The sequence below is a fragment of the Gavia stellata genome, unplaced genomic scaffold (assembly GCF_030936135.1).
Source record: "Gavia stellata isolate bGavSte3 unplaced genomic scaffold, bGavSte3.hap2 HAP2_SCAFFOLD_121, whole genome shotgun sequence".
In the NCBI taxonomy this organism is placed as follows: Eukaryota; Metazoa; Chordata; class Aves; order Gaviiformes; family Gaviidae; genus Gavia; species Gavia stellata.
Window position 1 is genome coordinate 99,523 of NW_026777058.1, and position 16,587 is coordinate 116,109.

A 16,587-nucleotide genomic window follows, 5' to 3' on the forward strand; every position below is an offset into this window, starting at 1 on the left:
ATAGCAAGGAGAGGTTTCCTTTATGAACTTGTGGCTTTTATTCTGAGCTGAATCAAAGTGATTCATGTTCATGTCTGTCTTTCAATGTTGGCAAGTGTCCCACACCTCTAATCCTGGACCAAGTGCTTTCTGGGGAGGATGGCATGGTAGGCTGGTGCTCCGTCCCTGGGAATGACTCTCAGGGGTGGTCTGGTTTTCTAGAGCTGCTGAATTCTTCTGCCAAACTCAACCCCTGCACGACTTAATTTGGTTCTGCAGAGCTGTAATCAGAGGGGTGCCTGGGTCTCTGCTGGTGGGGTGGGTGGGTGTTGAGAGCTCAGCTGTGCCTGTGATGTCTGCTTCTGCTGTGGTTCCTGGGTTCACACATGGGTGAAATCTGAACACAGTCTCTGTTAAGGGCTCTTCTCAATCCATAGGCGAATGAAATGCTGAGACGGAACTACTTAACCTGAAACTGCTTTTTCTTCCAGGGAAAATGCTGTAGGAGATTAAAAGCCTTGTCATTGAGGAGCCAAAGTATTGGCGGGATGTTATCTCTATCTGCAGAAACCTTCATGGGCGTGAGGGGGGGGAAAGACAATGTCTCTCAAGAAAACCGATTGCCTCTGAAGAGAAAATCGGAGGAAGAAACAAATCCTGCAACTAAAAGACAGCCAAACAATTGAGAGAGACTGTGTCTGAGGAATGTCGAGTGGAAGCTGGAGAGAGGGGTGTGCTACCAGAGAGAAAGAGCCATCAGGACTGCTGGACTGAAAGCAAGGCTTCCTTAAGAAGCCCCCTCCAAAAGCAGTGGAGAGAAGCCTATTGCGAATGAGCAGCTTAGCTTCAGTTTGAGAGTTTCTTGTCATTGTAGTGGAGCGATTGCCAAAAGACTTCCTTCACAGGTAGGCTAAAGGATCCATGTTTTAAAAGAATTTTGCAAAGGTGAAGGGAGATGCGTAGTTAATTTGTCATTTCAGTGGTGTGTTGTTTTAGACTAACAAACTGATGGAAGCTTTTCCTGTATTTTCTCAGAAAAACCCCTTAACCTGCATTTTCCTTAAACAAGTGGGAATACAAGGGCTGTTGTTAATTTCTGGGCACTGTTGTTACCCTGAGTCTGTTTCCAATCAGTGCTTTTCATTGTGGGTAAGTAAAGGTAAGAGGTTGAGGTAGCTGGGCTTGTGGAGTCTGAGGAGTGACCTGATAGTAGTTTACAGCTACTTAAGGGGCCCTTGCAAGGACAGTGGAGCCAGAGTCCTCTCAGTTGTGGCAGACAGTGTCAAGGAAGGCACAAAACCCGACTTGCAGCTTGGCTGGGCTCTGGGTGGGCACTGGGGAGAACTTGTTCCCCAGGAGGGTGGTGCAGCCCTGAACCGTCTCCTGGGGGGTGGCTCTTGGTCCTTGGGAGAGAGTGGTGGTGTAGAGACCTCCAGGGGCCCTTTCCATCCAGCACTCTTCCCATCTATAGTATCTTTCTACTGTGAGGAAGATAAAAAAGGAAAAAAAGAAACCCCGTCTAGCTGCAATTTATGTAGATTTCTCTTACTTGAAGATAACAGTCGTTTGACTAGATTTTTTTTTCCTACTGAAGCTAGTACCTTGGGAAGGTGGGACACGTGAGCCTGCCAACATGAACGTTTGCTTAAGTTTGTGCTGTGCGTTTGAACTGTCATACTCCGAAGGTGGTCAGAACTTTCTAGATGCCCTAAAAGCATTAAAATTGTGAGTTGCAGTTGTGCATTCACGGGTTTTCTCTTAGGTAATCTAGTTTACAGCCATTGGAAATATTTTGTGTGTGATATATATAATTCTAAAATGATTACAAGCTTTGTTGTACCTTGGGCAGGACTTGAACTTCAGCCTCCTGCACTCCAGCGGAGTGATGGTCATTTTGTCCTGCGGTGTGTTTGCTCTGCCCCTTGCTCGCTCGCCGTGCCCTGTTGTACCTCTTCTGGTCTTTGTAGGAATTGTTCTCCTAGGGATAAAGAGAAACTCTTTCTTTCCCCAGGTATTTATAAGGATTGTGCAGTCAAGGCTGTGATCTGTGGTTCTCTTAATTCTGTTATTTTTACTGCCTGTGACTGTTCTTCCCCCTTGCAGGAGATGGGAAGAGCCGTTGGCATAGCGCTCAGGAAGCAGTTTGGGTGGCGGGCTGATCTGTGGGACCCCGATCTAGAGGTAGTGGTGCTTGTCTGCCAGATGGCCTCTTGCTGCTTCCAGAATTGCCCCCGATCTCTTTTGTTTTGTTCTCTGCTCCCTTTGCGCTCAGGACCGTGGCCTCTCCTTGTTTGTCTTTCTGCTGCTGAATAGAACTAGAAATCATCTGGTAGTGCTGAGCAAAGCTTTTCGGTAGCCGCTGGGTGCGTGCCTTCCAGAGCACTTAAATAAATACCAGAACGGCCAGCATGGGCCTGTACGTGAGGGGAGGGATCCATAGAGGTGATGTCTCAGGATCTGGCATGCTTACAAACTGCTGGGCTCTGACTCTGTTGAAAATGGAGATCACCTGAGCCCTTGGGCAGCTTGTTGAGCCTCTGCAGGGGAAGAGAGCAAGCAGCAAGGTCGCGTTCTCGAGGCACTTGAGAATGCCGTGTATGGAAGAGTCTCCTCCTAGACCCTGTCTCTGACAAGCAGCTTGCTCGAGGCACCCTCCCTGGTGCAAGCTGTGTGGAAAACTTGGAAGGAACCCCTTGCTCTTGACAAGCTGTTTCTGCATCTATCCATATGGAAGCTGCTCTCGGCACTGATGCTGGGAGGTCTGAGGCCTCCTCTGAGTTCATCTCCTGGCTCTGGTTTTCCCAGGCTGTGCATCAAATACAGCTTTGTTGAGCCTCAAGTAGGGCTCTTGTTCTTGCTCAGATTTTTGCTCTGAAACAATTCAAGTGCTGAGGCCTGGGATTTTTCAAAGGCACCATGTTTCTCTTTGGGCTTCCTGGTGGTGGTGGGGGGGATTGCAGTCCTATAAGACCTGCTGGGGAGCTCAGTCTTCTTTTGGGATGCTCTCTATGGGACAGGGGGACAGTTTCTTTGAGCTGCCTATACTTCTGGGAAGATTACCCATGTCTGCCCTCCATCTGAAATACTGCTTAGTGGCACTCGGTTTTGGTGGGGTTTTTTTGTTTGTTTTGGGGTGGGGTTTTGTTTGTTTCTTTTTATAAAGGATGTGTGTGTGTGTGTGAATAGCTGAGTGCTAGTGTACAGTGAATAATTTTCTCCTGCTTAGAGTAAATGGTTTCATAATTAAAAATATCCATTCAATGTTACAAAAATTGGTTCCCTTAAAGAATCAAGTGCTTGCTGATGGATTCCTGGCTGACAAAATCCCTTCCCAGCTTGCTTAAATATTAAATCCTCTTTGAAGTGGCATTCGGATTGTGTAGTGTGATTTCTTCCAATCAATCATAATTGTCTAAAGCGTGCATTTTTGTTCTTAAAAGCTAGGATCAGAAGTTCATAGAAACATCTTCTGTGTCTGGTTTAAGAGTTAAAGCTATCGTTGTGTCAGGTTGAGGGTTTCTAATGTTTCTTTCTCCTCTTGCAGATCTTTGTACATCTTGTAGATTTGTTTAGGTTGGAAAAGACCTTTAATATCATCAAGTGTCGCGTTAAAGGGCAAGGCAATTTGGCATAAAATAAACCCCCTTGCGTTCCAGCTTGTCCTCAGATATCAGAGGGGCTGGGGGCGGCTAGGCTTAGATTCTGAGTGATGCCCGATTTTTCTGTGTTACAAGTCCGGTCGCGTTCAATGTATTGAACTCTCACGATTACGGATACACTCGTAACACCGTCAGGATGTTACAAGCCCGGTCGCGTTCAATGTATTGAACTCTCACGATTACGGATACACTCGTAACACTGCACACTTTCAGTCTAGTCGCGTTCCATGAACTAGCACGGCCACACTTAAGGGATTTGGTGGCGTTCAATGAGAACTCTCACGGCTAGATTAGTGAATAGTGCAGTTTATTGAAGCAACAGATACACAAGTTCTTTTGGATTGCCGGTGATAAAATTACTGCTTGCAAAGCATGTGCAGATACCAAGAATGTGAGTAATATAGCCTGGCTACAAACGCGTTAAGTTATAAAGCAACTCTATAGAGATTTCTAAGTTTCCCGGGGAAGCACTCGGTATAACCAAGTGTTCGGATCTTACCCAAAGGCGTCCCTGTGGGGGGGAAGAGAGGCTCAGCCCGTCGACTGATCCCAGGTGTCAAAGGTGGTCTGCGATGGTATCTTCCCTGGCATCCTTCCTCTCCTAAGCCATTTTTATATTATTTGTCCTTACAGGTGGAGCTTGAGTGACTCTAGTCATACATACCTCTATTGTAATTGGTGTAAAAGTTTCTCGTCTACTTTTAAAGGTATAGACTAAGAAAAATTCAGAGCGCAAGCTCAGTGAGGGGTGGTCGCACCTTGGAGGTGGGTAGCTTTGGGATGGAGGTGTGTTTTCTGGTATTATAATGAGCAAAGTTCACCCAAAGGATAGTATTTTGTCAAAAAATGACAGACTGTTGGCTCAGGGTGGTAAATATGCAGCTCAGGGTGGTAAATATGCAGCTTGTCAGTTCCATAGTAACTTCCAGTTCCCGTCTTATCACAGAGCCTGGCCGCGGTGTCTTCACTCCGCTCCACCCTCCGTGTAGTTTCTCTTAGAGTCAGCGCACCAAGCTCCCCTGGTGTTGCCAACATCTAAGGTTGCCTAGGGAACTTCTGTGGGATGGATTCCTTGCATATTCGCCACATTCCACCCTGAAGATTTCTTCAATGCTGTACCTTCAACGCTGTACCTTTAATATAAATTTAATTCCTAAATTACCTCCAGCAATCATTCCACATCAAGTCCAACCATAAACCTAACCCTGCTAAGTCCGCTGCTAAACTATGTCCCTAAGTGCCTCATCCACATGTCTTTGAAAAACCTCCAGGGATGGTGACTCAACCACCTCCCTGGGCAGCTTGTTCCAGTGTCTGACAACCCTTTCAGTGAACAAGTTTTTCCTAATATTCAATCTAAGCCTCCCCTGGAGCGACTTGCGGCCATTTTCTCTTGTCAGTTGGGAGAAGAGACCAGCACCCACCCCTCTGCAACCCCCTTTCGGGTAATTGTAGAGAGCAATAAGGTGTCCCCTCAGCCTCCTCTTCTCCAGGCTGAACAACCCCAGTTCCCTCAGCCGCTCCTCATAAGGCTTGTGCTCCAGACCCCTCACCAGCTTCGTTGCCTTTCTCTGGACACACTCCAGTACCTCGATGTCCTTCTTGTAGTGAGGGGCCCAAAACTGAACACAGTATTCGAGGGGCGGCCTCACCAGTGCCGAGTAGAGGGGGACAATCACTTCTCTAGTCCTGCTGTCCACACTGTTTCTGATACAGGCCTTCTTGGCCACCTGAGCACACTGCTGGCTCATATTCAGCGGGCTGTTGGTCAACACCCCCAGGTCCTTTTCCGCCGGACAGCCTTCCAGCCACTCGTCCCCAAGCCTATATCGTTGCAAAGGGTTGTTGTGACCCAAGTGCAGGACCCGGCACTTGGCCTTGATGAACCTCATACAGTTGGCCTCGGCCCATCGATCCAGTTTGTCCAGATCCCTCTGCAGAGCCTTCCTACCCTCGAGCAGATCAACACTCCCGCCCAACTTGGTGTCATCTGCCAACTTACAGAGAGTGCACTCGATCCCCTCGTCCAGCTCATTGATATGGCCCCAATACTGAGCCCTATGGAACACCACTTGTGACTGGCTGCCAATTGGACTGAACTCCATTCACCACAACCCTTTGGGCCCGGCCATCCAGCCAGTTTTTTACTCAGCAAAGAGTGCACCCATCCAAGCCATGTTAATGACATTCACTCTGTGGTGGGGATTCCTCTTTTTGGGTAGGCAGTCTTCTCACCAGATTTGTCTTGGCAGTATCAGAGGAGGCATAATTTCTAAATAGTCTTGCTGTCCATTGTGAGTATTTGTCTTCTGCTTTAATATTCCCTGGACTGTCACATTAGTCTTGTGGTCTGTCTGGAGCTTACCTGAGCATGTAGGCCAGACTTTGCAGTGGGTTATGTCTGTCTGTCTGCAGCTCTGCCCAGTTCATTTGTTCTTTCATATCACAGGGGCTTTTCTGGGTGGTTGTAGCGTTGTGTTGTGTTGGTTTTTTGCTGTCTGCAGGCTTCCGTTGGCAAACAGAGAGTGTATCAAAACAGCAGGACTGTGGTCAACAGTTGTGTGGGCCATGGCATCTCTGGCTGCAATCGGTGTAAGTGAATGTTCATGGCAAAGATGTGGAGTCCCGAATGAAGAGGGGGTTGCTGCTTGTCAGGGCTGGAGCTGGAAGCTTTGAAGAAGTGTGGTGATTTTAATGCCCCATGCTCTAACGCATGCGGACAGGGTTTGCCTTATCTGTGATCAGTGCTGTGATCTGTGTCACCTGCTGTTCAACCAGGTATCTGCTGTTGTCTCAGGTCCTTCTCAGCAGAGGTGTTACTCCTTGTACAGATATATGTCTAAATGGCAAGATGTTTTCACTGTCCAGGCTTCAGACCTTGTTTGGGGTTGTTCTCCCAAGGGAAAACAGAAGCAAGTGTGATGTTTTCCAGAGATTAATTGGGTACCAATACCCGTCTGCAGTCCACTCATAATTTTTTCCCCTTTGGTGCTTGAGGGGCTGCGGAGGTGAGGCTGGTGGATGGGCAGCAGGTGCAGTGCTGGGCGAGCGGAGGTGAAACACAGGGGCCAGTGGGGCACGGTGTGTGGTGACTACCAGGGTATGAACGATGCAGCAGTGTTTTGTTAAGCACCTGGACTGTGGGTCTCTTACAGAACCTCTCGAAACACAAGGGGAGAAGTGCCCCCCACACCCCCGGCTGGCGGGGTCCGGGGGGGGTCGTTTTGTTTTCGTTCTCTTTGTTTTCCGTGCCATCTTTGTTATTTGCTTTTGACTCAGTTTTCGTCACGAAATCAGTACGTCAGAGTACGGACCCGCGACCCTGCAGACGCCGCCCGCCGCCACACACGCGCTCGCGGACACCCCCCGCCCTGCGCTGCAGTTCCAACCCCGCCGGCCGTTGGGTGCGGCCCCCCCGACCGCAGACTCTCCGGCGCCCCGGAGCAGCGGGGGGGCTCCGCAGCCGCGCGCCCCGTGCAGGCGCGCGCCCCCCGCTGCCCGGCAACGGGGCCCCCGCCCGCGGGGAAAGGGCGGCAGTTCCCGCCGCGCCGGCGGGCGGCCCCGCGCTCGGTCGCGCCGGCAGCAGCGGCGGCGGCAGCGGCAGGGAGCGAGGCCGGCGCAGGAGCGGGCGAGGATTTCTGTGTGGGGCGGGTCGGGGTTTTTTTTTTCTTCTCTCCGCGGCGCCGCGTCCCCCCGCCGCGTTCGTGTGGTTTTCAAGCGGCGGCGGGGGCGGGCGGGCGCGCATCAGGGCGAGCGACTGAGGGGGTGAGCGAGTGAGTGAGAAGGTCGGGCGGGAGCCGGGGCACGGGCAGGGCAGGGCAGGGCGCAGCGGCGCGGCAGCCGGGGTTCGAGAGCGCTGCGCCGCCGGGACTGCCCTGTCTCGCCCGGGCAGGGCGCCGGCGGGGACGCCGCCGGGTCCTAAAGTCCCCCGGCTTCTTTCCTTGAGGTGGCAAACGCGCTGGCGGGGGTGGGGGGCGCGGGCCTGTCCGCAGCCCACGTGTCGGGGTGGTGGTGGACTGCGCGGTCGGAGGGTTGGGGTCGGGTGGGGGTGCCGCGTGTGCACGCACGTGTGCGCTTGTGAGGGTGGGCGAAGGGTTCGAGCCGGGGACCTGTTTGGGTGGGGTGTGTGCATGCGTGGAGCCGTGGGCAGGGGGGTTTTGGGCCGGGCCCGTGTGTTGGGGGCGGGGGTGGGGGGGAATGTGTGTGCACCTCCTGATCCCCGAGGATGCCTGGCTGAGCCAGCCTCAGCTGCCAGGGACCTTCCAAAACCAGAAACCAAGCAAAAAAAACCCCAACAAACCCACAAAAACCACTGCAAACCACTGCAAGAAAAACCGACCCCCCCTTAACGGAAGAACCCCACAAAACAAAAAAGAAAGAGACAAGAACATAAACATCCAAAGAGATGGATAGCTCAATTAACGATTGATGGAGAGTTGCAGATTGACTCTTACAGGAATGAATTAACATCAGCTGGATGATGATCCCATCACTCACGAGGCCTTCCATCAGTCGACGATGAGTTCTGGATCGGGAATGGAGCCACCCCATCCGACACGTGCGTCAGGCACAGTAAGGGACTGACGACTGACTGCTGATAGAGGCTAAAGGCTCAGCGAAGCGAGGAATGGTGACAATCCCCAAAGCTGACAAATGCTGAGCGGATGGTAACTCATTAATTGGCTAGCGAGAGCGTTAACTGAGATTCTCACCAAATGCCAACGCGCGAAAGGCTCGAACCGTAACAGTTTGTAATCCAGCCATCATTGGCTGCCAACAACAAATCAATGCTGACTTGACATACCCAGGGTGCTAGCAGGGAGGCCAGGTCTACCACGGCAGCGGCCAGGGCGGCCAGCTCTACCCTGCACCGGGCAGCCGGCTCGTCGCAGTTCGGACAGGGAGGCCAGGTGTACCTCGACACCGGGCAGAGCAGGCTGGTGTACCGAGTGTGGGCAGGGTGGCCAGGTCTACCCCGGCAGTGGGAGAAGGCCGCCCACATCACCGGCTGGCCGCCAGGGCCCGGAGCCCACATAGTGCCCGGCCGGGACGCCGGTGGGGGTACGCGCGCGTGCAGCCCCCCTCCTCTTTTGGGTGGCGGCGGCGTGAGCCCCCTCCCCGCCGGCGACGACAAAAGCTTGTGTCGAGGGCTGATTCTCAATAGATCACAGCGAGGGAGCTGCTCTGCTACGTACAAAACCCTGACCCAGAATCAGGTCGACTATGAATGATTTCGTTCCTGGTGCCCCACGATCATGTGGTACGCGACAGGGGAGAGGCGGCGCTGCATTCATCAGCCCTTCCGATCCCTGACCACGAGCGGCGCTTCGCACTGGACCAGCCCCGCAGGTGCGGGGCAGACGACTGGCTATCACAAGCCCACCAAAGCGCGGGCAGCGCTGCAGTATCGCTACGTCTAGGCGGGATTCTGACTTAGAGGCGTTCAGTCATAAGCCCGCAGATGGTAGCCTCGCGCCAGTGGCTCCTCAGCCAAGCGCACGCACCAGAGATCTGAACCTGCGGTTCCTCTCGTACTGGGCAGGATTACTATTGCAACACCACCTCATCAGTAGGGTAAAACTAACCTGTCTCACGACGGTCTAAACCCAGCTCACGTTCCCTGTTAGTGGGTGAACAATCCAACGCTTGGTGAATTCTGCTTCACAATGATAGGAAGAGCCGACATCGAAGGATCAAAAAGCAACGTCGCTATGAACGCTTGGCTGCCACCAGACAGTTATCCCTGTGGTAACTTTTCTGACACCTCCTGCTTAAAACCCAAAAAGCCAGAAGGATCGTGAGGCCCCGCTTTCAGGGTCTGTATTTGTACTGAAAATCAAGATCAAGCGAGCTTTTGCCCTTCTGCTCCGCGGGAGGTTTCCGTCCTCCCTGAGCTCGCCTTAGGACACCTGCGTTACACTTTGACAGGTGTACCGCCCCAGTCAAACTCCCCACCTGCCGCTGTCCCTGGAGCGGGTTGCACCCGGCGCGCGCCGGGCGCTTGGCGCCAGAAGCGAGAGCCCCCCTTGGGGCTCGCCAGCCCGCCTCACCGGCTAAGTGCGCCCAGCCTCCCACTTATTCTACACCTCTCATGTCTCTTCACAGCGCCAGACTAGAGTCAAGCTCAACAGGGTCTTCCTTCCCCGCTGATTCCACCAAGCCCGTTCTCTTGGCTGTGGTTTCGCTGGAGAGTAGGTAGGGACAGTGGGAATCTCGTTCATCCATTTGTGCATGTCACTAATTAGATGACGAGGTATTTGGCTATTTATCGAACATATATAATACTATATACGTTCCTTTTCCAAGTTAAATACAGGTGGCCTGTCCACCCAGGTAAAGGCCAGTAATTATTGTCCTTATCTTTGAGTAAATGTTGCGTCATGAATAGGAGTCCCAAAAAGTTTCATTCCTACATACTGTCCCAGCCACCGGTGAAAATATCGCCACTCTGACCATTCCCCCTCTTAATCCCCCAACAGATCAATTTATTTCAATTTTCAATTTTAACATCAAAGTCCACTATACTTTTAAGATCTTACAATAATCCTTCTTTGACTCGCTAACATACGTATGATGTTTACTGAAGTGACTAGGGCTCCATTTGACATGCATTGAGCAACCTTATCCTGTCGGGAAGTGGAGAGTCCCGAACTTTCTAATAATTCATAATTGCCGTGATACCACTTTCCACGTGCACCTAATGGAAATCCCATAAATTTTATAGTAACGGCATCTGTCACTTCCTGGATTTCGTTTTTAAGATGTTGATACTTCTTTACTTTTTCCGCTGCTGCATCTGCCAGTGACGTTATTTTACTTTCATATCTGATTGTAACATCCACTACAGTTGCCCGATTTTCTTTAACGAATATCAGGTCTGGTTTGTATAATTCATTTTGATCATCTCTCAGCAGCGGTTCCTGCAATATCATCCAGTCTTGTCTTTTTTGCTTCCTCAACCAGTAGATTGCATAGTTGGTTGTGTCTTTTAATTCTTGATTCCCACACTGCGGGGCAATAGCCAATTATATGCGAGCAGCTGTTGTTTTCCGCCTGACAATGCTGACATTGTCTGATTTGCATTTCTTGTCTACCCCTTACCAAGAATTCCCTTGTAGGGTAGATATTTGCCCTCAACTGTAAAGCTGTAATGAGCTTCCTGGGAGGAATGCCTCTGTAATGTTCTATCCAATTTATTACTGATATTATACTTCTCAAAGTTGGAAATACCACGACCCTGGGACACTAGTTTGGTCCATTTCAAAAACTCCTGTTTCCACCAATTGCAGGGTCTCAGAAAGATGACTTTCAGAGTGGGCACTTCCCATTCTGAGCCTACTTCAATCTCACCTCATTCTTCAGATATTATTACCATGACTGCTTTGGGGTCCCAAACAGATGGAATCTTTTCTTTATCACCTCCCACTGTGATCCACCACCTCTCAAATTCCTTTTCGATTCCCTCCTTTTGAGCAATTTCCCTTATTTCATCTGAAGACTCCACAATCCTATCAAGTCCTCGAGCCTGTACACTGCGAATCAATCCTACCAGTCTGGTGATGCCCAGGCCTCCATCCCGAGTACTAGAGTACAAGATGGCAACACAGGTACTTGCTGGAAGATGTAACCGTTCCTTGACGGCTGCTCGAATCGCCAAATCAAGGGTTTCTAGGTACGTGGCGTTTACGTCAGTCTGATCTGCCAAGTACATCAGGCGTGTGACACGTGGAAACAAACTTCACAACTCACAAAGAGTTATAAAACAGGCATGTTTATTGCGGTGCCAGGTACAAGGGGATTTCTCCTCAAAGCTTGCACACAGGGTTAAAATCATGACAGGCATTTAAAACAGTTAACAAAGTTAGTTACGCCTCCTGGTTCTACCCCTGAATTAACTATTGGTTAATACTTTTCTTACTTCATCTTAAAGTTACAGTTCTCTTTTAATTCACCACGCATGCTCAGAGAGTAGGGGGCTTAATTGGGTTGGGGCTTTTCGAGCTAGGAGGTGTGTTTCTTAGTATTATAATGAGATTATAATGAGACAAGTTACCTCTAGGGCACTATTTTGGCAGTCCATTCTATTTTTCTATGATTTGTCCTTGTGCTAATCGTTCTTGCTAGTTAGCAGAGAGCCAGTGAAGACAGTCTTTATCTCTAATATGTCTAAGTGCCAGGCGCAGTTGTTACGAAGTATCTTCTTTACATTCTTCTTTCTTACTTTTAACCCTTGTTTTTCAAGATGCCCTGTAACATGTGGAATAGTATAACCCTTCAAGATGTCAACTTTCTGCAATGGTTTTAACCTGGCCCTTCCAATCCGATGTAGCCAATCTTTCACTCTCTCCAGTAATTCTGGTTTTGTTATTCCAATCCATGGATCAATACATACACCCCGGTACTTTTCAGAACTACCTGGTTCTATCATATTGAGGGGAGTGCCATTAATCGTCCATGAAGGACAGTCATTGATTGTGTAAGACTCTTTAGTGGGCTGAACGTAAAAGCCGTGGCACTTTTCCCCTTGTGCCTTGAGGCCAGTAAGTTCACAAAAGACCTCCAAAATGTCAATATTCCTTTGCATTCCCTCCCATGATCCACTCAGCAGTACCAGATCGTCAGCAAAGGCCATAGTTGTTAGATTTTTTGCACAATGCTGGTAACCCTTCCCTTGCTCTTCCAATTTATACAGTAAGGGGCCCACAGAGAAGTTGAATAAAATCGGAGACATCGGATCCCCTTGTTTTACACCAATCCCAATGGGATCCGACTGTTCATTCTTTAAATCAATTTGAGTATTGATATTATAAGTCTGTAATTAGGGCAATAATATGATTGTCCGTGCCCTTCTGTTTAAGAGCCATAATGATGTGAGAATGGCTCACAGTGTCAAAGGCTTTTGCTAAATCAACAAAGATTACTCCCAGGGGTCGATGTTCCCTTTTTGCGCTTCGAATTAAAAGTTGTAACAGTTTTAAATTTTCCGCACATCCTGACGACCTTATAAACCCCCTTTGTCATGGATTAAGGGGACATGCCTTGGTCAACCTTGCTGTTAAAATCCTTGAGAATAACCTCAAGATGGTTGATCTGATAGTAATTGGACGCCAATCACTGATGTCATTCGGACGTTCCGGTAATGCGTATTTTGATACTTATACTGTCCGACATTCTCTTACCGTGTCCCGTATATTGCCATATACCAGCCATAGATTGAACAGTTCCATGAGTTGGATACAATGCGGATCTAGTTTAACAAGATCCCTTAAACTTAGCCCATCTGGTCCTGGTGCTGTGTTCTTACTCATCTCTTTGATATTCTTAGAGATTTCTTTTGCCGTGATCATGGCTTCGAATGCCGAGTTGTCGGCTCGACCAGAAGATCTGAACGCACCTAGGCCCTTGAATGTTCCTGGCGATTCCCATCTCGACTTGAACACCATGTATGTGTACCTCGTCTAACGGGATGCCGCACCTCAGGGATTCTACATCATCCAGGATAATACCGGCCAGTTTTCCTCTTACCTAGGTAAAACAGCTGCTGGAATCGCAGAAACTGCCCCCGCCTTTTGGCCCTCCATCCACTCCTTGGGTGGTTCAGAAGAGCAAGTCCTGCTGGCCCTTTGGTGTTTCAAGTCCCGGCTAGCTTTCAACTCAAAAGAGGCATGCATAGTAGTCCTCCACTGCTTCATCAACCAGCGTTGATGGATCCTCCTCACCTTTAATCACTCTTTCAAAAATTCCCCTCAGAATAGGCAACTTTTCAGATGTCAGCCACTCAGCAATCGCCCTCTTATAATGGAACCTAAGTTCCCCTTAGGGAACCGGGATCCGGTGCCCACAAGATGTTCACCCTCCATTTCTAGTTGTTTCTTCAGTTCCTGGTCTTTTTCCCTTCCCTTTACCGGACTCTTATGGAGTCCTCTTCTTTGGTCACTTACCTGTTTAGCTACTTACCTGTTTAGCTGTTTTTGTCGGAATTTGTTCTGCAATCAGCTTATTGATGTTCCTGCTTCCCTCATGCTGTTTATCCAACTTCCTTAACAACTTCGCTTCCTCATCAGTCCAACATTGTCGAGGTACTCCTCGGGCTGCACCCTCTTTGGGACGAGAGGCCATAATCCGCCATAATTCCTAGCAGCTGGGTGGGCCAAACGTTTATGTTGTCCCAGGCCGATTTTTGTTTCAAATACCCTATCACATTCCCCACAGGACCAGCCCTCGGCAGGGGCAGATTCCAAAGCCCCTTTGCACTTTGGACAGTTGCAGGCAATACTATGTTGTTTTACATTCAACCTTCCACATTTGGCACACTGAAACAAGATCTTATTCTTTCCATGGGCTCTCTTAAGATGGTCTATCAGTCCTGACATTTTACCTATCTGGTTCCCACGACACAGACATGATGGATTTTTGTCCGGATCTTTCACCACCGGCGTGCCCTCGGTTGGCAAGTTACTACCAGAACCCAAGATAGGAGGTGGTGGTGACAGGAAAGACTGAGTTGTAGCCCCAGAGGGCACGAGCACATCCTCCTCCTCACTCTCAGCCTCACGAAGGCTTGGGCTGGTGGCTATGCCCATGAGATACGAGGAGGCAGGTGTTTCATATACCTGGGGTAACACGGACAATCTCCGCTTCCAAGCGGAGAGGTGGTATCCCTCTAATCCGTCGGTCTCCAAGTTAACAAACTCCAATCCGACCAGATTCATCCTTTCCTCCACCAATTTATCGTGGTCTTTACAGATCTTGCTGGCCACGTTCTCTCGCAAGTCATTAAGACTCATTTGCGTGGCAACCGATACAAACATAATCCGCGTCAGCCAGCCCATTTTGCCAATCAAGTTTGAGGGAGCGCATAAGCCGGACAGCACCACCCTCAGGAGCCGCCCAACTGGGCCCAACTACACCCGTGGGCAGGGGCTCTGGGCAGCGATAAACAAACCGCTACCGGAATTTGTATCACCGATTTTAATACAATTGACTGGTTGGTGAGTCCAGTCGATAGGGAGGAAGTAGCTATAACTCCACACACACGGGGCAGAGGCCAACTTAGTTACCCCAAAGGGCATCCAGTGGGACCACGAGGAGGCGTGACCTCTGCAGCTAAGCCCAGCTAGTAACTATGATCCCATCTTAAGAGAGTCAGTTACTCCCGACGGCTACCCGTGCTTCATTGAGTTTCTTCACTTTGACATTCAGAGCACTGGGCAGAAATCGCATTGCGTCAACACCCGCCGCGGGCCTTTGTGATGCTTTGTTTTAATTAAACAGTCAGATTCCCCTGGTCCGCACCAGTTGTAAGCTGGCTTAGAACTCCGCTCCACCATCCGTGCAGTTGCTCTTAGAGTCAGCACACCAAGCTCCCCTGGTGTTGCCAACATCTAAGGTTGCCTAGGGAACTTCTGCGGGATGGATTCCTTTCATATTCGCCACACTCCACCCTGAAGATTTCTTCAATGCTGTACCTTTAATTTAATTTCTAAGTTACCTCCAGCAATTATTCCACACCACCGACGTAAATAAAGCTCGATTTGACATCCGACGAGCAACCTTACCCTGTCAGGATCTGGAGAGTCCTAAAGTTCCTAATAATTCATAATTGCCGTGATACCACTTTCCGCGTGCACCTAATGGAAATCCCATAAATTTTATAGTAACAGCATTTGTCAGTTCCTGGATCTGATTTTTAAGATGTTGACACTTCTTTACTTTTTCCGCTGCTGCATCCGCCACTGATGTTATTTTACTTTCATATCTGATTGTAACATCCACTACAATTGCCCGACAGAAACTCTTGGTTTCGCCAGTTGCAGGGTTTGGAATGGGTACTTCCCATTCTGAGACTAATTCATCCCCACCTAATTATTCAGACGGAATTTTTTCTCCTTATCACCTCCCGCTGTGATTCATAATCTCTCAAATTCTTTTTCAATTCCCTCCCGTCGGACTATTTCTCTTATTCTTTCATCCGAAGACTGCACAATCCCGTGAAGTCTTCAGGCCTTACACTGAATCAATCCCACCTGTCTGGTAACACCCAGTCCTGGAGTACAAGATGGCTGCGTTACTAGTTCTTCGTTCTTATGGAAGAGCTGTTAATGCTTTCTTCGCATACTATCAGCAGTGTCGTCATTCACCATCCAGATGCATGCTTGCGTCTGCGGGCAGACGACCGATAAAGGAAGAAAAACCCCCCCACATTTAAAACCCGGCGTTTCCTCATCATTGTTCGTTCCTCTCCATCGACGCTCTTCGAGGTCGTTATTCTCTATGGGCGTATGATCGAGAAAGGAATGAAAAGTTAACGTGCCGATCAACAGTCCATATTTGTCAAGGCGGCATCGATTTGTCATCAGCAGCTGATGACGGCTGGATTACGAACCGTTACAGTTCAGTCCTTTCAGTCGTCAGCGTTCGGCGAGACTCTCAGTTAACGCTCTCGCTAGCCCATTAACGCGTTACCATCCACTCAGCACTTGTCACCTTTGGGGATCGTCACCATTCCTCGCTATGCTGAGCCTTTAGCTTCGATCGGCAGTTAGGCGTCAGTCCCTTACCGAGCCCGACGCACGCGTCGGATGGGGGATCTCCGTTCCTGATCCAGAACTCATCATCGACTGACGGAAGGCCTCGTGACTAACGGGATCGTCATCCAGCGGATGTTAATTCATTCTAGTAAGAATCAATCTGCAGTGCTCTGGCGTGAATTATTAATTTGTCTATTAATCGCCCGTTGGTGAACGAGTTGCGACATGCGTTAGCCGTAGGCCACTCAGCTATCGAGAGTCAACGGAGAGCGATAGATTAACGGCCATCCTAAACCTGGCCTCCCCTCCCCACCACCCCCACCCAGTCCCCAAGAGGCCTGCGTAAAGAAACAGGTGCCAGCCCGGCCCGACCCCCCTTTTCTTTCTGTCAATCGTTTATCGAGCTATCGATCTCTGTG